Below are 24,860 nucleotides of genomic sequence, written 5' to 3'. Positions count from 1 at the left end.
ATGCGTACACAGGCTGAACAAAGACTGAGGCGCGTGGGTAGCATCAAGAAGCATCCAGCAGCATCCAGCAGCATCCCACCTTGTGTGATGCTACGCCGAGGGAGCCGTACGACCGCTTATTCCTACTCATGCAACGTAGTTCCATTCACTCAATAGGGTGATATCCAATTCGCATCTGCGTAATTAAAAATGAGTTTCCGAATACATGAATCGCGTTATATCCAATTGTCGTTATGAAACAACACACGTTATAGGAGAACGGACTGTACAGTAATTGTCAGTCAATGAAATCTTAACGTAATCAGATATGATAAATCCACTTCTGGATGAACGCCACCACCATCTGTCACGGTCCAGAGATGTAACAATCCAACTTCAATAGATTAACCAGGTACACACGTTACAACATAGACACTACAATTCCCGATGGGATGTGAACAACAGAATTTAGTTTTTCAATAAAAACTCGGTAAAGAAGGTTACAAAATTGGGGTCGGGATTTATTTTAGAACAGCCAAGTCATAATCATCTACATTTGTAAAGTGGCGCATTTAATCCATAAATCTCAATGCACCACCACCGTGTATGGAAAGCAGGAAATAAACAGAACGTGCAGGGTAAACGGCCAGGACTCGGCGGGAGAGAAGAGGCCAGTTTAAAGAGGTGAGGTTTCAAGACAGACTTAAATATATACAAATATATTTTACGACTCTGATTGTCTTACTAGAAAAAGCAAACTCTCCCAAAGTTTGGGAGCTGCACTGAAAAAAGCCCCATCACTCCAGTACAATAAGTTCACTAAAACAATTAACGATATCTGTTGGAGGGCCAAACCTGTAGAGCCACGCGAACTTAAAATCCTATGGAGTCGTAAGTTTATCAAAGCAGGCTTACCGTAAAGCATCAATAGCCGAAACGGCCCTTTCATATTTTACACGGGCAGCACCAAGTTTTTGAATTTCCACTCATCCGGCCTGCCTGGAGGTTGACTGGTTTTCACGATGCGCACCACCCGAGCTCACTCGGACTCATGGCAGCGCCGTGGACTTGGGACTGTGTGATTAACCACGCGCCTCCTTAATCGATAAACACTGGTCACTCATTAACCAGGGAGACACGGAAAACATCGTTCAAGAGACGCGCTGGCCTAGTGGAGTTGGTCAGAAAAATATGGGCGGAACAGTTCAGCACACTAAGCAATTTGACGAATTGTCACTACTAGGGTTGTGACGTTTATTTGAGACTAGAAGTGAGTACCCGGCGTTGCCCGGGCGAAAAAGGCAGACACACACATGTAGTTACACACACAAATCGACTGACACACACATAGAGTTACACACACATATCGACTCACACATACATACATAGACTGAACAACAACAACCGCCATTCGCCAGTAAGTGGCGGTGACGTCACCACAACGCTTGTGCCAGGCTATGTGCACCTTGAGGCCACGTAAAGTGTCGAACGCCCGCTGGCAGGAGGTCACGGGGAAGACCCAGATGGCACAGGTCGACTGACTGAGACGACTGGATGATGCACCACCTGTGCCCCGTATTGTGGCAACTTGCTGTGCTTTAGCCACCCGGCGCACCGCTCGTTGTTGTGAGCGTCGCTCCTCTGCCCTCCGTTGTTGTTGGAGGGCGACTGCCTCCAACTGCCCAGTAGCGTCCTTCAGAAGGCTCCTCCACAGAGGCCGATCTTGACACGGCTGGCACCAGTTATCGGCAAGTCGACTCAGCTCCACGTTTTCCTGTACCACATCACTCCATGTCTTCTCTAGCCCGTGCCGGGCAGTTTAGCCCCCTCGCTCCGGCCAAACAAAAGATGTTTAGGCATGCGGTGTCTGGCCATGCGGGCTACATGACTCAGGCAACGCAGCCTTACCTGGCGGAGGAGGTCACCGATGGGACTTTGTCCACATCTTTCAAGGATTTGTGAGCTCCTCGCACAATGCAGCCTGGTTAAATCCAGGATGGATCGTAGGCAGGCCATCCTAAATGTTTCTAACCGGCGAAGATGTTCCATTAGGGGGGCGCAAGCGTAGAGAAGGGAGGGAATGACTATGGCCGAGAAGACCTGAAACTTCATGTGGAGCGAGAGACCAGGTAGCTTCCACACGGCGTAACGCAGCCGATGAAAAGATAATGGCGCTCGACTGATTTGGAGTGAGACCTCTGCTGTTAAACCGAAGCCGGTCATCAGCACACTGGCCAGGTATGGGAATGTCGGCAATCTCTCCACAACTGCCGCATCACCAATTGTGAGTTGTGGGGGTGGATTGTTCGATGGTATAAAATACCCAGGCAGGTGCTTCGTTTTGGTGGGGCTGATGGTAAGGCCCCACCTCTTGGTGGCAAGCTCCAGGTTCAGCAGCAGCACCTCGAACTCCTCCTCCGAGTGAGCAGCAATTAGCAGATGATCGGCATACATAACGTGGTTGAGCAATAGGGAGCCATCCCTTGACCGCACCCGGGCATCGATCAACCTCCCATTGTATCTGTAGCAGATGGGAATTCTTCCGGTACAGGCATTGAAGGCTTGACGAACTACATGGTCCAAATATATGTATGGCTCTGACTCACGGCCACGTAGTTAGACGCGGGGCCGCTCACCATCATGAAGGTCCTTAAGGATGGTGATCAGTGGGTCAGGGACTCGGAAAGCACAAAGAGCAACCCAGAGGCTAGGCCTGCTGATGGTATCATAGGCCTTGAGCAGGTCAATAAAGCACACGCATGGACTAAGATGCACACATGGACCTACAGACACGCAAAGAAATGGAGTTACACTCACTAACATGGAGGCATGCACACACAGCGACTAACACACACGCACATGGACTGAGACACACACACATATCGACTCACACACACAAACACATCGACTTACAGACACACACACACATATGGACTCACACACACATAGACATGTACTTGAGATACACACACATGGAGTTACACACACATATCGACGTACACACATACAGGGACTTACACACATACATACATAGAGTGACATACACATTGCCGTACACACACATACACATGTGGACTATCACACATAGACATAGACTTGAGATATACACACATGGAGTTACACACACATATATGGATGTACACACACACACCGACTCACACACAACAATACGTGGACTTACACACACATTGACGTAAACACACATATGTACTTACACACACACATATGGACTAAGACACACACACATGGACTTACACACACAGCGACTGATACGCACACAAATGGACTGACACGCACACTTGGACTGACACAGACACATAAACACTTTGACGTACACACACACGGGGCGTTGTCCATTCGAAAAAGACAAACACACACATGGACTTAAAGACACGCATGGCTCTACACGCACACACATATGGACTCAAAGACACCCACATTGACAGGCACAGCAATCCCCGATGATGGCACAGCTATCAGTATGGCAGTACTACGTATGAGGAAATAGTGTGACGCGAGCGATGGAAACAATAGAAATGTATTTAAGAAATAATCAGAAATCACGGATTGGCAGTAGAGCGTGGCAGCGTCATAAAAGCGCAGCAAAAAAAGGGAAAATTGAGCAACCTAAAAATCCAAAAAGAGTTTTGTGCACACAAATATAATTATTGTAACATCTGTCAACTTGTTTCATAATGGTAAACAATGAACGTGAGTTGTTATTTGCACATAATATCTGGCAACGTATTTGTTTAATAATAATAAGCAATGAACGTGATAAATTATCTGCACACAAACATGATTATTGTAATGTTTGTCAACAAATGTGTTTAACAATAAAAAACAATGGACTTGAGTGGTTAGCGTAAGAAGCAAGGAACTTTGTACTTACTATATAGCCGTGTTGAGGCCTTGTGCCATGTGTAGCCCCCGTCCTGGCCTACATTGGCGAGGCGGCGGAGTTGGCACATTGGCAGGCTGGGGGCTGGGCCGCTACCCCTCCCCCCCAGAATCCCCCGGGCGTGCAAGAATAATGCTATGTAAGCACTAAAATATCATCTACGGAGTCTGTAGTATAAACTGGGCGCATCGTGTTGGGGGGGGGGGGGAAGCAAGAGGACATGACACTGAAGAAATATCCGCAGCGTGATGTGTGTATGCGTTGCCTGTAAAAAGCGTAAAATGAAATGTCCCCTGTGAGCTGGAGTGAACACGCAGCACTTGGCAGGGTCCGCCCCCTCCCCACGCAATTGTCGTCACTTGGTACGGTCGACGGCGTGCAATAAGTAAATAATTAATAATAGAAACGGCACAAATTTGTTAATTTAACTACTTCAACGTTTACGGATGTGAAAACAGAATAGCCTATTCCCACCGCGGGCCTTGGGACGTGCCGCCCGGCAAAACATTTTCTACGTGAAGCCCACCGTCTGAGAGCCAAATCCTCCAAATGCTCTCCCTTATAGAGCCCGTCTCTGCTCCTTTTTAAATCCTTAATATTAAGTTCACTTGCTTGCTTGCGCGCTTACGACCGTGCAAATCTTTCGGTCGTTTTTTAACCCACTTCCCGTGATCCAATCGAGCTGACATTTTGCACACAGACTCGTTGTGCGTGACAATTTATTTTCGTGAAATTTTTTTTCCTAAATTTTCCACTTTTTAGGATTTTTTTAAATATTATGTTCACTTGCTTGCTTGCGCGCTTACGACCATGCAAATCTTTCGGTCGTTTTTTTACCCACTTCCCGTGATCCAATCGAGCTGACATTTTGCACACAGACTCGTTGTGCGTGACAATTTATTATCGTGAAAATTTTTTTCCAAAATTTTCCACTAACACAATCATATATTTTTCCTAACCACAGAAAAATTATTCAAGAAAACAACAAAAATGTACAATATAAACAATCATACAAAAACTGGAAACCTTATAATCCTTATATACGACTTTCCTTATATTTAATTTAAAATACCAATGTGATAAAAATGAAACTCTTACTCAAGAAAAAGAGAAATGAATAATAAAATAAAACCGATGCCACGCATATAAAGGATTTATAGTGAAAAACTTAGTTTTTACGGGTTAATTTTTTAACACTCATTCCCTTCTCAGGCGTTTCGCCCTTGTTAACCCTCCCAGGGGTTTCTCCCCTTTGCAAATTCTTCTCGGGTTTCCCCCACTGCTAATCCTCCTGGGGCCAATCCGAGCAAACTTCCTCCACTCAATAATCGGATTGCGTGTCGCCCACGGCAGCGCTCCCGTGACCCGTAACTCGTGGTTGTGTGGTGTTTGTGTGTGAGGATGTCCCGAACATCCTTTACACAAGTATCATAACACTTATAGCTCGACTGATTAATGCAGACTTCATTCCTTGCAAAATATATATTTGGTGTTTGAACATGTTAACATCTCCTGTCTTTTTCCAGAAAGGGTAAAACCTATTCTTATTTTTAATCATTTTTGATTCTGGCTACAAAGGTCCTGTAGATAAATCACGGCTTCTCTACATTTTCAAGCTAAACGCTTGATGCATTGCGAAATGCACATTCATACCTTTGTTGTAGAAAACATTGAATAGGCTACGTGCAGAGACTGATGCTGTGGAGAAGAGTTGGTGAGGTATTGATGGGACACGGCACTGCGAGCGTTGTACGACCCCAAACGTGCTGGCGACTGAAGTGCACACACCTCAGCTGCTCTCAACCTCACGCCAATAGTATCAGAGCTCCCTCTACCGGACCCTTTAGCAAATAGCAATACAAAGATTCCCCCTATAGCCTGAACAGACTGTTGGTGCAAGTGCTCTTAGCTAGCAACTATGAAAGCCGGCACTGTGGCACACGAGGGAGTGGATGGTAAAATAACTATACCAACTGGCAAGCATAAGATTTTCAGGAAACAAGAATCGATTGTTTTGTTGGTTAATTGGACATGCGTAGTGACGCCAACACACGTGGTGATTTCTTAAGAGCCTTTTATTCAGACACAGCACTAACGATGGCCAGGCTTCGTTCTTGAGACGAGCTCCGTGTTCTTTCCAACGTTACCTCCCAAGCCCCCCTCTCTGGAAGCTTCCATCACCCCACTCCCTTGGGCCCTTCCCCACCAACAGTTCTCAATCATCCTTCTACAGTCCACCCTCGCTTCCCCTCTTTTACCTTTCAAATCTTTCCTCCAATCCCTTTCAATCGTGCCTCCCTACCAATCACTGTGAATGCGTTTTTGCACCAATGTGAGGCCTTGGACTACTTCCTGATTGTTTGTCTGACCGTACGCTTGTGTCAAGTAAGCGGTCTGTTATCTCGGTCATTACATATGTATAAAACATCCGGAGCACATCAGTGGCATAAATGCCGATACAGATTTTTTTTTTTATAAAAAAAAAACGAATATCGGGGATCTACAATCCAACCATGCACCGTCCTCCATCACTCACCACTCGACTTGGAACTGGCCAAGCCCAGGGACCTATGTCACGTACTGTGTTCAGTTATCAATAATTATTTACATTTACAAGACGCATTTAATCTGTATACATATCCCAATTTTGGCCATGTATGGAAAGGAGGAAATAAAAACAGAATTAGGCGGTGAAGGCCAGTTTGAAGAGGTGAGTTTTCAATACAGACTCAAATAGAGCTGATCACCGATAATGACATGTCTTTTTCGATTTAAAGCTTTCGTGACTGCAGGGATTCATCTTCTTGGTTCTTTCGGTAAAGTCACGTAGAAGGGAAGTAATAAAATAATAAAAATAAAACATAATAAAACAATTCTCACGACGTTTCGGCCACAACGCAAGCAGCCGTCCTCAGGCGAAGAATGAAGCACCTCCAAGCTTGGAGCGTATATTTAAGCTGGGTTAGAGGGGGGGAGGTGGGAAGAAGAGCGCCTAAACAAAATAATTTGCATATCAAGAGGAATTCAGCATATGGAAAATGTGTAGGAGGTGGGCGGGGGGGGTTCCAAATCAATACTATGCCCGTGCATTATGCAGGATTAGCAGCATCAAAGGGGGGGGGGAGGGGGGTAGCATTAACAAAGGAAAGGAATGTTAATAGTATGTAGCTGCAGTTACTAAACAACCACGTAAAAAACTAAAGTAAAAACTGCATAACAAACTAAAGTATAAACTACATAGCATCATCAGTATACTTACTATACTCTACAATAAGCTGAGTTACTAACAGTAAGTAATACATAAAAAATTCTACGTTGTAAAAAAATATATAATATGCTTCCATCTAAACTTTATTCTCTTACATCACACGCGTCTATACCGTACTATATACTGCCATAGGCCAACCCAACATTAAATTACATACTGTATTGCTATAAACCACCATGGAAGTCGAAAATGATGGCAAGCTACCCTTTTTGGATGTCCTAATCAAAAGGAGACCTGATGGTTCAATGAGCCACTCTGTCTACAGGAAAGCCACCCACACGGATGCTTATCTAAAACCGGATTCCCACCACCATCCATCCCAGAAGAATTCCCTCATCAAGACTCTATATCATAGAGCCCAATGCATCTCCGACCATGAACACATTTCCAGTGAACTCAAACACGTACGCCAAGCTCTTAAGGCTAATGGTTACTCCGACTACACAATCCGCAAAGCCATCACTCCAACCATCAAGAAGGATCCTGTTGAGGAGCCTTTCAAGACCATCACCTTACCCTACATTGCTGGGGTCACAAAAAAGATCTCCAAAATCCTGATTAAACACAAGATCCAGGTCCGATTCAACACAGTACATAAAATCCGTGATCTGGTACCGTCTGTAAAATATGTGGTTTCAGACATACAGTACCCTGGTGTCTACAAACTAAGTTGCCTCTGTGGTAGCAGTTACATTGGGGAAACCAAACGACATGTCTCAGACCGCATCCGTGAACATAAAGCTGACCTGAAACACGGTAGGACAAACACCTCAGCCGTGGCAGATCACTGTTACAACTCAGTGGGCTCACATGACATTGACTTCTCCAAGACAGAGGTTCTCTGCAAGCCATCTGGTTATCATGAGAGATTCGTTCATGAGGCGATCCACATATACAAACACAGAGACAATTTTAACCGAGAAGATGGATTCTGGCTTAGCAATCACTGGAAGGACGTAATAAACCATTTCGATACACATTAGGGTGGGTAGAATAATACATAGTGTTATATTAAAATGTATAAGGTATAGGGTGGTTTATAGCAATACAGTATGTAATTTAATGTTGGATTTGCCTATGGCAGTATATAGTACGGTATAGACGCGTGTGATGTAAGAGAATACAGTTTAGATGGAAGCATATTATTTAATTTTTTACAACGTAGAATTTTTTATGTATTACTTACTGTTAGTAACTCAGCTTATTGTAGAGTATAGTAAGTATACTGATGATGCTATGTAGTTTATACTTTAGTTTGTTATGCAGTTTTTACTTTAGTTTTTTACGTGGTTGTTTAGTAACTGCAGCTACATACTATTAACATTCCTTTCCTTTGTTAATGCTACCCCCCTCCCCCCCCCCCTTTGATGCTGCTAATCCTGCATAATGCACGGGCATAGTATTGATTTGGAACCCCCCCCGCCCACCTCCTACGCATTTTCCATATGCTGAATTCCTCTTGATATGCAAATTATTTTGTTTAGGCGCTCTTCTTCCCACCTCCCCCCCTCTAACCCAGCTTAAATATACGCTCCAAGCTTGGAGGTGCTTCATTCTTCGCCTGAGGACGGCTGCTTGCGTTGTGGCCGAAACGTCGTGAGAATTGTTTTATTATGTTTTATTTTTATTATTTTATTACTTCCCTTCTACGTGACTTTACCGAAAGAACCAAGAAAATGACATGTCTGTGTATGTGTGTAGTCCGTCAAAAACAACCCCCTACCTCCTCGTGGTGCCGGATGGCAACGCTGTGGTGGGCAGTGCCATGGGGGGAGGGCAAAATTAAAATGGCCATTCTCCTCATGGCGTTTGTAACCACCACAGCGGCCAAATAGGGGCTCTGGAAGGGTGCGAGGGCCTGGTAACCCCTCTACCTTCAATTAATTACCACCAAACCACGACTGAAATTTTTAACTAGTTACCTTGTGCCGGTGGCCCCGGTGGGACAAGCTTCTATGACATTTCCTAGCCAAACCCCATTTGGCGGAGCCAGGAGACTGAATCTTTACCCTCGGGGCTCCTCCAGAAGCAACAAAAAATCACTACGTGTGGCCACGTGGAATGTTCGAACGCTCACTATGGAGGAGAGGCTGCCACTCTTTTGTCGGGAGCTGGACCAGTACCGCCTGAATCTCTGTGGTATTCAGGAGGTTCGGTGGACCGGCTCTGGCTCCTGCCACCATGAGGGGTGGACAGTCCTCTACTTGGGGCAGGAGACTGCCAAACAACAGGGAGTGGCTTTTTTTCTGAACAAAAGAATGAAGGGGGAATGGGAGCGTGGCGGTGAGGTGTGGGAAGATTTCAGCCTGGGGCTACTTTGGGCTCACCTTCCGATCAACCAGAAGTGAGTAGTGGTCGTGGTTACTTATGCCCCCACCAAAGATGAACATCCGTGGAGGGATGCAGGTGAGACCGATGAGTTAGATTCCTTCTCTGACCTCCTGTCACAGTTGCTAGCTAAAGTGGCCCCTCGGGATAGAGTCATCTTGTTGGGTGACTTCAATGCCCGAGTTGGTCATGATGCTGGCACCTGGTCTGGAGTGATTGGAAGGCATGGGCCAGATCAGCTCAATAACAACGGCAGGAGGATGCTAGATTTTTGTGCAGCCCATGGGCTTGTAATTACCAACATGCTGTTCCGGCACCGGCGCATCCACACATCATGGATGCATGCCGGGTCCAAGCAAGAACATCTGCTGGACTATAGCGACGGAACAGCGGATGCGGGCCCATGTCCTTGACACTAGGACCTACCGTGGAGCTGATCTGCCCAGTGACCATTGACTTGTCATCTGTAAGATGTGCCTGCCATTCTTCCACTCTGGTGGTGGGTGTACACCCAGGACCCATTCAAATCCTTAGTGGCATGGTCTCAGTGAGCTGATGAAAGTTTCAAACGAGAATTTCATCATCGCTTGTGGCTGGGGTTGTCATCGTCCCCCACTCCTCCTGATGTCGAGGGGAAATACACGAGGTTTAGGACTGTGGCTCATGCAGCTGCAATGGCTGCTTTGGGTACACAGTCCAGACCTCCCCAGAAACCCTGGCTGACAGAGGAGTTGTTCAGGCTGCTGTGGTGAGCCGACAGGCCCACTCTAATTGGCTACAGCATCCCACGTCGTATAATGAGGATTACCGCAGCCTTCATTCGGAGGTTCGGAGAGCCGTGAGGCGCTGCAGGATGGGTGGTGGTCGCGGGTTGCTGAGGAGATTGAGTCTGTCTCAATGGCCCGCGATCACAAATTGGTCTTTAATTCCATTTCATGATGGTGAGCAGGCCCAGGTAAAACTATGTGGCTGGGAGTCGGAGCCATTCCCTGTACACCTTGGGGTGCGACAGGGATGTCCTCTGGCTCCCACATTATTTAACAGCTATTTCGACCACAAAGTTCGTGAAGCCTTCTAGCTGTACCGGAGGAATTTCCATCTGGTACAGATATAATGGGAGGCTGATCGATGCCTGGGTGCAGTTAAGGGATGGCTCCGTATTGCTCAACCATGTTATGTATGCCAATGATGCTGCTGAACCTGGAGCTTGCCACTAAGAGGTGGGGCCTTACCATCAGCCCCACCAAAACTAAGCAGCTACCTCGGTATTTTGTACTATCGGACACTCCACCCCCACAACTCCCAATTGGTGATAGGGCAGTTGTGGAGAGAGTGGAGAGTTTCCCATACCTGGGCAGTGTGCTTATGACCGGCTCCGGTTTAATAGCAGAGGTCTCACTCCGATTCAGTTGAACAGCATTATCTTTTCATCAGTTGCGTAACGCTGTGTGCAAACTACCTGGTCTGTCGCTCAGCACGAAGCTTCAGGTCTTCTCGGCCACAGTCATTCCCTCCCTTCTCTATGCTTGCAAAACATGGACCCCCCTAATGGAACATCTTCGCCGGTTAGAAACATTTAGGCTGGCCTGACCAACGATCCATCCTGGGTCTAACCAGGCTGGATTGTGTGAGGAGCTCACAAATACTTGAAAGATCTGGACAAAGTCCCATCGGTGAGCTCCTCCGGCAGGCAAGGCTGGGTTGGCTGGGTCATGTAGCCCGCATACCCAGCCACCACATGCCTAAACAGCTCTTGTTCGGCCGGATCGAAGGAGCTAAGTGGGCACGGCACGGGCTAGAAAAGAGATGGAGCGATCTGGTACAGGAGGCTGTGGAGCTGAGTGGACTTGCCGATGACTGGTACCATTGGTGTCAAGATCGGCCTCTGTGGAGGAGGCTCGTGACAGACACTACTGGGCAGTCGGAGGCAGTCGCCCTCCAACAACAATGGAGGGGGCAGGAGCAACGCTCACAAGAACGAGCAGAGCGCCGGGTGGCTAAAGCACAGCAAGTTGGCACAGTAGGGGGCACAGGTGGTGCATCTGCCAGTTATCTCAGTCAGTCGACCCGTGGCACCTGGGTATGCCCCGTAACCTCCTGCCAGCGGGCATTCGACACTTCACGTGGCCTCAACGTGCACATAGCCTGGCAGAAGCGTCATGGTGACGTCACTGCCACTTAGTGGCGAATGGCGGTTGTTGTTGTTGTGTGTCTGTATGTCAAATGTGTGTGTATCTGCGGCTGGGCGTGGTGTTGGCCACCCACCCCCTCGTGTGCCGTGCCGGCCTTTATAGGTGCTTGCTAACAGCACTTGCCCCCACAGTCTTTAAGGCTATACGGGGGGTCTTTGTCTTTGTTGTATATCTGTGTGTATCTGTGTATGTGTGGGGAGTGGTAGTGTTGTGGTTAATGCGCTGTGCTTCGAATCTGGCTATGACCCGAGTTCGATTCCCCATCACGACTAACACCAGTTATAGTGATTATCTGAACCGGTCATGGGCCTCCCCTAGGCCGATTCAGCCTCAAATGAGGACCTGGTGTCGTGTATAGACATGACAACTGGAGAAACAGAGGCGGTCAGGCGTGGTGTTGACCACCCACCCCCTCATGTGCCGTGCCGTGCCGACCTTCATAGGTGCTACTCACTATACGTGGGATCTTTGTCTTTGTGTGTCGTTATGGTGGATACATGTAACCTGTGATTCAACCCCATGGGCTCTTGCATATTTGAATTCCATGTGAGTGCTGAATGCCGGCGGTGTTAAGTGCGCGCGTGGTTCCCGAGGTGGTCACTTTCAGGCGTTCATGTACGTGGGGTGGTTTAATTTGTCGTAGACGCTCTCCGCACGCGGCGTCAGAAGCTGCAAAATAAAGTGGAAAACCACACTTGCATTAACACTTGCATTCTCATTAAGCGACGCGTCGATAAAATACAATAATGGATTATCTGGCTTTAAAAATTATCCGGAGGTCCCAGGACGAACCGGCAAAACGGCTCAAAAGGCTGTAACCAATCTGGCGATCAGAACCACGTGGATGACAAAAAATAGCTACGCTTGATTTCAGTGTCAAATACTCTATACAATACGTTATACACTACATTGAATAACTTAAACAATGAAAATAATTGACGCATATACATTTTCATGACCAATAACTACAGTTAATAAAAAGAGAAAATATGCACGGTGCCATCGGGCACATAGTGTGCGTAATTCGGCATTCGCAGGAGCTCTGGTCTAAAGGCTACATCAGTCCGGCGATCACACAAGTTGTTGAAAGAAGAGCATAGTACGTACATCAACGGGTACATAGTCTTCAAGATTGGAGTGGTAAGTACGGTACAGTAAATACAGTAACCTTTAAACATAGGATATTTATTTTTGTCTATTTGTATGTTTATTTATGCCAAATTCATAGAGTAGACAAACTTGAAACAAAATAAAAATACATACACACAACAACTAAAAACAATGCATTTCAACAATGTACAAAAATAATCAATTTAAAATAATGATTTATTGATTATCCGGTATTTTAAAAAAGTCCACATGGAGAACTTCCACATTGTAGCGGCAGACGTCGTCGACTATTCTTATCGACCATCGGGTGCGCTTCTGTGGCGTCTGGAACGTCGTTTTCCTTCCAATATCAGGAAGCTATGGCACTTTTGAATTATCATCTCGATTGCAAACTAATTTCTTTAAAAATGCTTGCTGTTGTGTTAAGTTTGTTGTCTTTCTACCCATACCTCCAATTAGTATGGTTGGCTACTTGTGGTGCGAAATAATGCTAAGAATTTCAACCAAATGTGGAATTGGCACCACGTGACTCGGGGCCACCAATGGAGATTTTCACCGAGCCACGCTTTGTCTGAGCAGAGACACTTTGACATTTAGCTTTGGCATTGCCTATTTTCAACAGTCCATCTAAATCTAGATTTGAAGTTTATTCTATTTTATACCTATGTGAGATTTTATTTTATACCTACGTGAGTTTACTGAAATAACCAAAGAGTATAGTCCATCTAAATGTAATTATATTACATTGTTCCAAGTCATCCTTAGTTAACAGATTTCTCGCTGTGTATGAAGCTCTTACCTCGTAGTGACTACTGGCCGTTTGGTTTGGTGGGTTCTGCAATGGGATATTTCGCGGAAAGTACACGATTAGGGGTTAAATTCAGACACAATATTCTTTGGAACAGAAGTTGTTTAAAAATCAAATGTTATCAACGCAACGAGCATTATTCCTGCGTGGTTATGCAAAAATAATTCATAGGAGCTCTTAATGCACAGGGAATTCAATTGGTGCGAGCGTTGCCCCACGTGGTCACAGAAGCAGGCAGGATTACAGTGTTCTACGTGCTGTGTAACGCGAATTACATATCATGTAATTCATGTATTCGGGAACATATTTTTCATAACACGGATGCAAATTTTATATAAAGCAATCGAGTGAACGGAACTACGTCGCGCGAGTAAGAATAAGCGGTTTGTACGGCTGCCTTGGCGTAGCATGACATAAGGCGGGATGTTGCTGGATGCTTCTAGATGCTACCCACGTGCCTCAGTTTTTGTTCGACCTCCGTACACATCTCACACGTTATCACGGACTGTGCTTTACCCGATATTATGTATTAAAACGCAATTTTTCCATAACGCGGTGTTCTTCAGGAATGCAACAACTACTGCTTTATAGGAGTACAGACTCTACCCTGTCCGGCAAGAGAGCAAGGAAGTGACGACTCAAAAGTGGCCGCTGGTTACACCAAGGATCAACGGTAAATTGGTCTACATATACCATAGTATGTAAGAGAGTTGGTAGGCGTATCAAGGTTAAGAGGTCACTAGTCAAAACATCGAAGAGGAAGATTTCATATTCATGCCACCATTCTCTGCCATAGATTATAATCTCTCGCTGCCAAATATATCAGCTGTTTCCGCAGTGAACACTGAACCTGCAAGGTCTGCTCTTACTGCATCCTGCCATCTGACTTTGGAGTCTTTCTCGTGGTTTCTGGCCTCTGGGTGTCACTCTAATGCTCATATCAATTATATCCTGACCACCCCCACCTCCCGACCATCCTGCACATGCACCCCCACCAATCACAACCTCATTGATTGTTTAAAACACTTTTTTCTTCTTCCAATATGAACTTACAAGTTGCATGAGATCTTGACATGAAATTATCATATATTTTTTACACTATCGTTTACAAGATTTAATTATATTTGTATTCAGGCAATGCGCGGGCGCCCGTTACATCGCGTCGTGACGCACGTACACACACCGTCAACATAAAATAAATCCGTCGTGAAAAGCAGGGGATAAAGAGATGGGGAGTGGGACCCCTCGCTGCCCCAAATGAGATGGGGTCCCAAAGAAAGGTTTAATGTAGTTTTCTTTTTAAGGGGGGGTGGATGACAAGGGGAGGGAGGGATATAACCGAAATGCGCCTGACATTAAGAAAAACATAATAGACGACCCGAACGAGCGAGTCCGGCTCCCATCTAGTCTGTAGAGGTTATGCCGCTTATCCTGGGTCACTGTCTCCCGACCCTTCATCCGGCTAACTAGGCCTTGACAAGGTAAGATAGTTTACCCTTTTTACTGGGTAAAAGGGTAAAGGTAAAAGGGTAAAGTTGTCGACATGCCAAGGGGTAAGGTAAAGGGTAGGGTAAAGGGTAGGGTAAAGGGTAGGGTAAAGGTAGCGCGGAAGAATCACCCGGTAGGGTAAAGGTAGCACGAAGTATTACCCGGTAAATACCCTGCTCCATGGCGCAGTCCGTGGCCTCCATTTAAAATTGGAATCATCGAGATTATTCTATACTAGCTTTACTACCCGGCTTCGCCTGAGACTTGGATTCTTGTCTTGAATTAATACACAGCCTACGCGGAGGGTGGGGGGGGGGGATACGTGACGTCAGTAGACACACTGCGTGACGCTGCCGCATGTGGGTGACATCACAGATGTGACGTCACCGCTCACTTGCTGTGCAAAATATATCCATTATTGCGCCCCCCCCTCCACAAAATACAAAAGTTTGTTTTTATACTTTTTGCATTGTGTACAGTCTGGAAGCTGCCCACATGCCAAATTTAAAGTTTGTTGCATGTTGGAAAGTATGCTAAACATTTCGAACAGACACACATATTCACAAATTTCCCTTTTATATATATAGATAAATAAAGCGATCTACCTAGAATTTACCTGTTATAAACACATTTCACGTGTAGTACCCCAGTAATTACCCTGTTATCGGGTAATTTGTATGGGGTAAGGGTAAAAGGTAGGGTAAAGGTAGGCTCGTTGTTTTTACCTTTAACCTTACCTTGCCGAGGTCTGTGGCTAATTACTGACATGAAATTCTTAGCATCTTATGCACGCACCCAAACTCAGGATTCTGAACACTTTTGCACCGTGAATAGAGAAGACAGCAAACGCATTACAGGATTCACGAGGTATTTAGTAAGAGGCATGGGATGCAATGAAGCTGCGTTCAATTAGTAAACTGGTCGGATCTCAACGCCATTCGACGTTTCTAATTATATTCATTGTGTTGGAAGAGGCAGGCAGCAGAATAAATTCACCCACCGTTTCGGTAGAATTCACTATTCTCTCATCCAGATGTTGCATGCGGTTCCTGAAAGAGTGAAGTTTTTTTTAAAAAGGTGAATTAATTAAAATTGTAAAATCTATGCGTCATTTTAATAGTTACATAACAACACAAACAGTATGAGTAGCTCATTGTTGTCTTCTGTTATCATTTTCTGAAGACAAATAACCACGTCAACTTCTAGACTGACTTTGTTTTATCAAATTGTAGCACTTCCAATTGCCAACGTATATGCAACATTGGGGAAAATGTAATCAAGTACACGAGTTCAAACCATTACGATCTAATGTATTTTTTTGCAATTAACTTAAGAGCATTAGATTTACAAAACAAAAACGATGTAGGCTAGTTTTAGGCATGCGTAATGTATGTTGATTACCATAGAAATAACCCAATTGGAAAGGGATACCCATTGTCATTTATATGCATTAATTAAATCCCCCCCCCCCATTTCGCTCAAGGGCTCAAAGTGACGTCATCACATCTACCCCTCTTTTAGGAACGAAACAGGAGGATTTGTCCACAAATCTGGCTGCTGCCTGATGATGCCGGTTGTAATTACTGGCGAAAAGTCGCACTCAGATTGTAAATGTTGTGGCTTTGCTCTTCAACACACCATGATCTGTTTACGTGACAAACCTTTCTAATTGGCTGTCGGATGGTGGCGGGTTTAACGACACATTATATTTACGCGATCTAACCCAGAAAACTATATTATGGTTGTCTGGACTTGTAACTAGAGAACACAATTTATAACACGAACAATATTTCACGGATATAAATCACCATAATTCTGAAGTTGGCAAAGTTATACTTATTGTATCCACTCACAATCAGAATATTTATCCTAGAAGATTTACGATGAAAGAATAAACAGCTTAAGTGCCAATGGAGATCACTTGGGGGTACACGGTAACTCCCTTCCTAGTTCTCATTTTGTTGTATTGCGAAACGCCAATAAATAACCTCGTATACTTTCGCCAAATTATTGATCGAACCTAACTGTTAATGAAACATCAGTGAGTCGTCCAATTCACACTATTTGGTGAGCTCTTTCCATCCAAACAAACATATGAAAGGCAGCTATTAAAGTCAATATAGAAAAACGGCTTGAATGCTAAGGGGGCGTCCATAAATTACGTCACGCGATTTTGGAGGATTTTTGTCCCCCCGTCGTTACATAGCGTCACAAAAAGTCAGACCCCCCCCTCAAATATGACGTCACAAAGCTCTACCCCTCGCCCCCCCAAAAAAACATGCTTCAAATCGCTTTAAACTATTGTCATTGTAGTGCGTATTTAATGTGACGCTGCACTCTGATGTAGGAGAAAACATTTATTAAAAAGTCTATTTAATTAAGTAGAACGTGTTGTCTATATTTATTTAAAGTTGCGCATTTTGATGTGACGTCACATTTCTCAAACCCCCCCCCCCCTCATCACAATCGTCACAAATGTCTGACCCCACCCCCTAGGTGCGTGACGTCATTTATGGACGGCCCCTAGAACATACCAAGAAGAGAGTTCTTCAGGCACAGCGTCATATGCAGGCATTGCTGTGGCACTGCCAAGGGGTGGCTGTTCTAACACCACACTGCGGGATGGCAGCTTGCTGTCGATGTATTCATACGGATGCTCTTTGTGTTGCGGCTGAATGAGAGGGGGAAGAGATAGAATTGAGAGGTACGAGGCAGTCATCGACTTACGAACAGGGCTCGTTCCCAAGTCGAGCGGATCGTAAGTCGGGATACAAAAATGTGTTGTATTTAAATGCACATTGTCAGAGTTATAAGATGTGTGTTTGGTTCAACCCAAAAAGGGGAAGCATTGTTAAACTCACAAATAATAAATATTGTATGGTACATTTGCATGTAATACTCTCAGAAATATTGTATAGTAAAAAAAACGTTAAATCAAGTAACAAATAGAAAAATAAATCTGTTTTATTTTCACTTACCTTGATGTTTTATACTGGCTTGCTCGTCAGAAATGGCACAATGAGTCCCCAAGATTGCACACAAAGACAAAGATCCCCTGTATAGCTTCAACAGACTGTTGGGGCAAGTGCTGTTAGCAAGCACCTAATAAAGGTCAGCACGGCAAATGAGAGGGTAGGTGGCTAGCACCACACCTGGTTGTCTTTGACTCCCCAGTGGCGATGTTTGCACACCACACTAGGTACTCATTTGAGGCTGAGTCGGCGTAGAGGAGGCCCAGGATCCATTCAGATAATTGACCCTGGTGTTGTGAGTGGGAAAATAACTCGGGTCGCCAATCAAATCGAGTTGTCACGAGCAAATATTCCATTCGATTTGGTTTAGCAGCACACCGCAACGTTGAAAAACCCCAAGCTACATTGTGACAATTGTATACAATATTTCCGTCTGGGCAATACATCCAGCATTATCAGCTGTTACCAAAGGCTCCTGATGTAACCCAAACAGAAACTTACTTACGAATCATAACATTTGGTCGTGAAAGCCTACGTATAAATCGTGCGTGATAATTCGGTCAACTAATGTGGGATGGAGGCGTTGGTCTTGTTGATAGTCAATCGGCAATGACGGTAATTCCATGTGAAATCTAGCACCCCAAGGCATTCCACTCATTTCACCAAAAAGCAACATTCCAGGAATATCGGGTCACAGAAATCATGTGGCAGGAAGTGATGTAGCACCACTCCGTTGTCATCCAATGTTTTTGTTCTTCATTGTACTTGTGGGTTGGCACAGTAGGGGGCACAGGTGGTGCATCAGCCAGTCATCTCAGTCAATCAACCCATGGTTCTTGCTGGGTCTGTCCCATGACGTCCTGCCAGCGGCTGTTCGACACTTCACGTGGCTTTAACGTGCACATAGCCTGGCATAAACACCGTGGTGATGTCACCAACACTGAGTGGCGAATGGCGGTTATGCTGTGTGTGGTGTTCGGCATGATGTCCGATGTTTCACTCCGGTTGAAGGGCCGTGGAAGAAAAATAGGCTCTTCAAAGCAGAGAACAAGCAGCAAAGTTGACCTACTTAAAAGTAGAAGCCACTCATTTTAACTGGTCTCCTTCGTCGCGTCTCCTGTCCAACCTATACTGTCTTTTTCCAATATGCTGCACAGGCCACCACTTCTGGAATTGGTATTGTCAAATCTTGATGAGTGCATTATGGGTGCTGCAGAGTATCTCAAGAGACGGTCTGTGAAGTTTGGTTCTCCTGACAAGCACATTGGTTGTTCATGCACAAGCCGCCCCCATGATTCCATGAGAGAGTTGCATCTGCCAAAACTCACTAAGTCTGTTTAGTCTCCACCATGTGAGATATATGGAATTGGAGCCCAGACGTGAACTGTCACTGGGGGTGATTCCTCACTGACTCCATTCAGCAGCTTTATCGCTTAACTTTTCCCCATTTTTTCCAGAGGGAATTTCTGGCAGATTACGGTGATGTGGTCAGAGTGGTTGCAGCGGAGTATAATAATTTGTTTCTCGTTGAGTGTGTTTAAATATTGTAACTATGTTTATAGGGTGAAAAAGGTCAACTTCCGATTGTCTTGTAACAAATTAAGCCTTTAACTTGAATATCCTATATTCAATAACGATAATTTCAAACAGCAATGGTTTTCGCGGGAACCAATTAAAATCGTAAAATCTATTGTCAAAAGTAGTCCTTGAATGAATGGACTGAACACTTTGCAGGTAGATTATTATCCAAAGATGTGGAAGTGCCTTTGTGCTGTTGTAATATGTGTCAATGCATGTCACTTAATTGAACACTTACCGTTTCAACTGCAGCTCTTTGCTGGTCATTTTCATCTTCACCCTTTCGCCTGCAGGGATTGTAAAACGTATTATCGCAATGATGTGTGTATATACATATATATGCCGTATTAGTTTTAATTACAGTATACATTCTACAATGAGCAGTGTCATTTCGATCATAATCCTTGTCCCACAAACAATGTATACAGCTGCAGTCGGCTGTTCATTATCTAACATTTAAATAGCCAATTGCATTGATCCATTTGTCAACATTCAGAATTTAAGTTATGGCATATCTCAACTCTTGAGAGATGAATGTGTAGGGCGATTGATACTCGGCGAACCACTCGTCACAGAGCATGAAGCGCCATCAAGTATTGGGTGAGAGAGTGGATTGAAGAAGAGACTCATTGATAAATGTCGTCTGCCGTGTATTAGACATGTACACTAGCATTGCCCCTGTATTTACGAGGGATATAACTTCAACAAGCCCTTGTCCCCCCGCACACACGTTGAGTGAGGAGTCAGCGTTACATGCAGTGATTTTATCACGTCATTGAGCCCCTAACGGGTGATGTCACCCTATATGGGCTGAAGCCATTCGGCATGGCGTAAGGGATGATGACGTTGAAATATGAATCGATGGGGAACCCAACTTCAGGATGACGCCACTAATGTAACATGAGTCGCTCTCTCAGAATATTTCGACTACGATTAGTTTGTGTTGGACTTTAATTTGTTTGGAATTTCCAAGAAAAAATGAAAATTTTCCAAAGTTGATGTCATTTGTGGCAATGTCCTCGCCAAGAAAAACACGTTTTATGTTTTTGTATGACGTACCGTGCGCGAGATTCGAAGCATGATCGACAGACAGGACACTTGCGCATGTTAAATCTATACAGTAGACTCGATTATCTGCATGCGCTTTATGTGATTTAGGAACCAACCACGCACCTGAGATTTTGACATAAATTAACAACTCATGGATGTTCCCTCGAACCCAAATTAATAATCTAAAAACCTTTATACATTGTTATTCTTGGAAATGTGTATTCAAAGTTACTTAAACCGAAAAAATGTTGCTTCGGTTAATCCAAAATTCACGTTATCGCCCTACAGTACAGTAGTTGCATATCGTTACAACAGTGGGCAGAGTCTGATTGATGTTGATTGGCGTGGCTCTGCTATCCATTTAGTAGGTGCGGGAGCAGGAAAGTGTTATCACTGAGCACGCGCATCGTTTGGTGAATTGTTATTATTCTATCTAAATCGAAATTGCCAGTTGTGTTTAATTTTAAGTGATTTATCTGATCATTGATTTTGTGAGTTTTAATTTATTAAACTTTACCACGTTTTTTTGTTAATTAACAAACTCATTTTTCTTAACTTAAACATCATTTATATCTGTATTAGTGTTTTTTAGCGTAGAAATCCGTGTAAAATGGTTATATTTTGGGATTAACAGCGATTTTTAATTATCCGCAGCCATCCTCCCCATCATAATCGAGAGTCTGCTGTATATTGATAAGGAACGCTTTTACCATGTGTAATAATTCGCCGGAGACGGATTTGGAATCGGTCCTCTTTATTTTCACTTCACGGTACACTTGCTCCCACACGCTCCGTTGCTGGCAGACAACGTAGTGGCGGCGGACTTCCCCCAGCTCCCACCGCGCACGTGGCACCCGGAGCCCCGTTCGCGCGTGGCTCTCGCCCCCGTTCAGTTCCCAGTCTCCCTCTCGATCCTTCCTCTCTCTCCCTCTTAATCCCTTCGTCACGTGGTCCTCCCAGCCAATCCTCCATGGGCAATCTCGACCGTTCTCGATGGTTCCCTGTCAATCCCGGGACCACGCCTCTTACCCGGATCCCCATTGGCTGGGGCCCCAAATGGCTGGGCCAATCACTCCTGATGACATGCCGTGATCACGCCGGCCCCACACTCCCTATCTCGACCCTTATTGGCTACAAGCAGGACCGGCAAGCCAATCCCCCACGTGAACCCACGATAGCTGTTATTACACATGCATCACTGCACTGTCAAGGAGTGCCATGGGTCACCACCGTGTGCTTTACCCCAATTCGTAGGGTTTACAAACTGAGGCGATAGGCAGGCATATGTATCTTCACCATCTCCTTGCTTCTATGATGTGGGCATACAGTCGATCATCGATTACCCGGCAGCTTCGGTACTGGGATGCACCTCAATCACTCAACAATGGGGGCTGCTGCCCCTGGGCCACGTAGTGAATATCAGAGGGTGGGTGCTGCAAAATCCCGTGTTGTACAGTACTTCTATACTCCCCTATCTATGCTGCCCACTTTCACCAACCCACACTGACAGATTTTGTGAAGTATGGGTAAGTTACCCCCCAGCCGTAGATTGGAAAATTACAACATAAATTATTTTTTAACAACATTTGTAATTCTATTTTATGCCTGCGATATTAATGATTGGCTCAGCTGATAATTGGGCAGCCAATGGGGGGTTTGACGGTTGGGAGTTGTGGTCAGGAACATGACTAACAATTGACTTGAGGAACATGGATTAATAGAGGTAGACCTGACAGACGGGGCTGAATTCAGTTGTCATGAAGTTTCTCATTAAATATGCATTTACCTACTACGGTAACGTTTTTTAATCCGTTCAACGAAAATGACTGTTAACTGACGTAACTATTAATCGAATATAGGAATTAAATTTATGCTGAAACCGAAAACTTAATATTAAACAAAGCAAGTTGAAGTCTAAACGTTAATAGATTCGCGTCTATGATTGGCTGAGGACTCTGCTCAGCCACACTTATGAGCATTCAGATTGGCCTATATTGGTACCCTGCGGACATAACGTTAACACATACCGTTAGTCAACATTACCATGGGGCTCCTATGGGAACCAAAACGACAACCGCAAAAAACGTTAACCGATGGACACCGTGAACTACGTGACTTTACCGAAAGAACCAAAGAGTATAAGTGTTTTGTTGCCAGGTACTCACTTCAGAGGTTTCCCGTTCTTGTGGAAGCAGAAGTAGTAAACGGCTCCCACCGCTGCCACCAATGCCATCAGCGACGCTACGGTGGCAACGGCTATGACCCATGGCTCAACACCACCATCACCACCATCACCACCACCACCTGTAAGACAGCAAGATGGCTAGTGTGAGATACCCGAGAACCCTTTACAAAAATAACGAGAAATTATACAACGTAAACTCTCACAGAGATTATCTTTCTTTTTTTCATAAGCTGTCCTGATTTCACATGTCGGCCGTTGTGAGACGATAGTTTCAAATTACACATTCATATGGCAGGATAATCCCCCCCAGAAGATCATCCAAGGTATTAATCAAACTATAAGCAGGATTACAACCTGTGTACTTCCAGTTGGGAAGCTGTGAATGGTCTGGGGTGATCTAACCAGATACTCTAATCAAATTCCTTCATTGTTATTAACCACGCCCAAATTTGCTTAGCTTACCTGATCTGATGAGATTGTTCTATTATGACCGTTTTTGTACCTGCCACACTGCCTCCTCCTTGCACCTTAATGATGCATTAATGCAGTGGGTATAGACTCCCACTAAAAAAGCAGTTGACCCACATATTTGGCCTCTTTTACTCGTCTATATATATCTTCATCAATAAAGGAGGATGTACGTGTGTCTGCATATTAGCTTGCAAGGATGCATTCACACAGTTTTGAAGATAGAGACCTGAAACCTTTTCAGGGTGATCCAGGATTTTTTACCTTCTAGGTTACCCCCCCCCCACTCAGCATAGTGACCATAGACTTCTTACAGCGAATAAGCAATGGCAATCTCCCAGTTGATCAAATTGGGCATGTGACCATCCTAGCCAACCGTGGCGCTGTCGTTAACACAGGTCCAGAGCTTTAAAAGTTTTCCCCAAAATACTCAATCACTTCCAGGATCCCACCTATCATAACTGGCTCAACTGTGGAAGAGCCTTCCTTGCACGTAAAAATTATACAGTAAACAGTATCAATGACTATATCCTTAAGCAGATACCTGGTGAAGAATGGACATACATGTCAATTGACACCGTTCTTGAAACAGACCAGGCAGTACATTATCCTACAGCGTTTCTGAATTAATTGCAGCCACCAGGAATGCTACCTCATTATTTGTCCTAAAGAAAGGTTCCCTTCTCATGCTGCTAAGGAATCTGGATTATCCAAAATCCTGCAATGGAGGTCGGCTCTGTGTGAGAAAGCTCCTTTCTAATGTAATCGAGGCAACTATAATGACAGGGTGTGCCCTTGGAAATTTCCATCAAGAAGTCACAAGGTCAGTCGCTGCAGATTGCAGGGGTTGACCTTCTAACTCCCTGTTTCTCCCATAGGCAGCTTTACATGCATGTTCCAGGGTTGGGGCAAGCAGGAACCTTTTCATACTTGCTCCCAATAGAAGACCACAAATGTGGTTTACCCACAGGCCTTGCAATAACATGGAATAACTTTGAATGGCCATATAATACATTTTAGCCTCCAATATTGGCATCCACTAATTTACCCCACCTAATATATAAATTAAAATAACTTTCAGTCGTTGAGCTCTATATACCTCAAACATCTCACGTCTAGGCCAGCGCTGTTGTGAATCACTGAAATATGAAGCCGCACGATTTCACTCGAAGTAAAAAGATTCACGACCTGCTGTAAACACTCTTTTAAGGTAGATAATGGCCAGGTGTAGTAAATAGCCTGGGAAAGTACGTGGCGTGGATTGGCCCAAAGTAAGATACTGGGGTCAGTTGGGACAGTGGAATGAATGATACAGGGAGGCCTTTCCGGCTTCCTTGTATGAGGTCAGACTCAAAGTTCAACATCCTTAAGTTTTCCCCACACTTGGTGATTTTTTAAAGGAGTTGCGTATAAGCAAACATTTAGGTCCATCGGTTAAATGTAGTGAGATGTTAACTACCTGATGCCTGCTGTATATTTGGAGTTTGTATGTTCTTCTCGTGGTCGTGTGGATTTTTCTCCAAATCCTCCGTT

The 24,860-nt window shown here is 44.7% G+C and overlaps 1 protein-coding gene and 1 long non-coding RNA gene across 3 annotated transcripts in view; both read right to left on the bottom strand.

The window, feature by feature from the left end:
* The window catches only part of LOC144737135 (uncharacterized), a 131,651-nt gene that overhangs the window by 56,971 nt on the left and 49,820 nt on the right, over positions 1-24,860 (bottom strand). The gene's annotated exons all lie outside the window — the stretch shown is intronic.
* On the bottom strand, positions 13,503-17,806 carry LOC144737201 (uncharacterized). The gene is made up of 3 exons (XR_013588910.1): positions 17,609-17,806; positions 16,075-16,123; positions 13,503-13,613 (listed from the first exon to the last, which is right to left on the bottom strand). It is a non-coding gene; the product is annotated as an uncharacterized LOC144737201 (long non-coding RNA).

This window comes from Lampetra planeri, chromosome 65 (assembly GCF_965212315.1).
Source record: "Lampetra planeri chromosome 65, kcLamPlan1.2.h2, whole genome shotgun sequence".
In the NCBI taxonomy this organism is placed as follows: domain Eukaryota; kingdom Metazoa; phylum Chordata; class Hyperoartia; order Petromyzontiformes; family Petromyzontidae; genus Lampetra; species Lampetra planeri.
Note: the sequence above shows the minus strand (reverse complement) of the source record. Positions and strands in the feature narration are given on the sequence as shown.